This window comes from Octopus bimaculoides, chromosome 10, assembly GCF_001194135.2.
Source record: "Octopus bimaculoides isolate UCB-OBI-ISO-001 chromosome 10, ASM119413v2, whole genome shotgun sequence".
Lineage (NCBI taxonomy): Eukaryota > Metazoa > Mollusca > Cephalopoda > Octopoda > Octopodidae > Octopus > Octopus bimaculoides.
The window spans coordinates 2,161,009-2,162,876 of NC_068990.1; the positions used below are offsets into that span (position 1 = coordinate 2,161,009).

The following is a 1,868-nucleotide window of genomic DNA, read 5'->3' on the forward strand; positions in this document are numbered from 1 at the left end:
TTGATGTGAAATCATGTGTTGATACAGATATTGTTGTATTTGGGGATGGTCATGCTGCCAGTTTAGCCAATAAAAACACACGCACTGTATATTTGGTGTTAATTTGCTTCAGCTTTATATTACATTACATTACATTAATCATATTTCGGCCAGAGTTCTTTCGTCACACTTCTGTGACCTCATCAGTGGTCCTTTGCTTCTTTCTTATATGTGTGCCCCACCTTGCTAACGATCAGCCATTTGGTATTTTGTGTTCCTATTGTATGTGTCTACATCTGCGCATGCGTATCCCTCTGTGTGTCTATGTTTGTCTATGTTTTGTAAGTGCGTGTGTGTGTATGGGGAGTGCCTGTACTATCTGTATCCTCTGTTAATACATGTTCGTTTATTTTGTTTTCTATTTATTTGTTTATGTGTTTATACTGACATCATTTTTTTTGACGCCTCATTCTTGGGTCATTGAATGCCTGCAAATGTGTGCTGTTGCTGACAACATCACAAATTGTCTGATGCAGAGCATGAAAACCAAATCGTACTCAATTAATGTATTCCTTGGAGAAGTTAATATTAAAAGATGAATCTTCCAAGGTGACACGTTTTCTCCGTTACTTTTTGTAATTGCACTCATACCCACAGCAATGACACTTAGTAAAGTTAAGATGGGTTCCCTATGTCGGAAGAAAGGCTCATCATTGAAACAGCTTCTGTTTATGGATGACCTGAAATTGTGTGGGAAATCTAAAAATAGATAGATTCCTTAACCGAAATAGTCCAGAATTATGGTTGGAACATCAGAATGGAATTTGTGATTATCAAAAGCTCAGTACTGAATACGAAAAGAGGAAAGACCATGCGTGAACCCGACGATAGTGGGTATAGGTATTTAGGATTTTGGACCTGGATAACATTTTCCACAGAGAAATGAAAGTCAAGATCAGCGAGGTGTATCAAAAAAAAGGTGAAAATGATGTTGAAATCAAATCTGAATGCCAAACATTTGATTACCGCAATGAATATCTGGGCAGTTGCAGTGGTCAAATATAGTGCGTCCATCCTCAAATGGACTAAGAAGGAAATATCAACAGTGGATAGAAGAACGAGACCAGTTGATGACGCAGCGTAGGGCGCTATATCCTAAAGCAAACGCAAAAAGACTGTATATTTAAAAAATGAGTGGTGGCAGAGGACCAATTAGTATAGACCATTGTATAAAGAGTGAAAGGAAAACGCTTGCCGAATATTTGATAAATAGTGATGAAGACCTGCTGCAATTTACTGCGAAAGATATGGGTGTAAATGCAGATGAAATGATGGGCAAGGAAGAGTTTAACCAAAGAGCGGAATAGAAGAGAAAAGAAGACCTTCTTGAAACGAGAATGCATGAACAGTTTGACAGGAATACACAAGAAGTTAAGGATAATACAGCATCGTGAGCATGGCTTAAGCGAGGTGATTTGAAGCATTCCACCGAAAGCCTGATCATTGATGCACAAGACCAGGCTCACGCTACCAATTTTGTGAAGTATAACATGTATAAAACTTCTAACACCCAGAAATGCAGACTCTGTGGAAAGTGTGTGGAAAATGTGCCCCACTTGGTAAGTGGATGTGAGAGCCTTGCACAAAAAGAATGCAAGCGTCGCCAGGATAACATGTGTGTATCTTCATTGGCTCTTATGCCGTAAATGCTAATATGAAGTAACAGAGAACTGGTATGAGCATGTACCAAGTAAAGTTATGCAGGAGGATGGAAAAGTAAAGACACTCTGGGACTATGATTTTCAGACGGATCGTGGAATCGAACACCGTCGGCCGGATATTGTCATATTGAATAAGAGAGACAAATACCGTCAGATCATTGATGTAGC

The 1,868-nt window shown here is 39.1% G+C and overlaps 1 protein-coding gene across 1 annotated transcript in view; it reads left to right on the forward strand.

Annotated features, from left to right (window-relative positions):
• The window catches only part of LOC106867322 (cilia- and flagella-associated protein 65), a 720,747-nt gene that overhangs the window by 648,164 nt on the left and 70,715 nt on the right, over positions 1-1,868 (forward strand). The window lies entirely within an intron of this gene.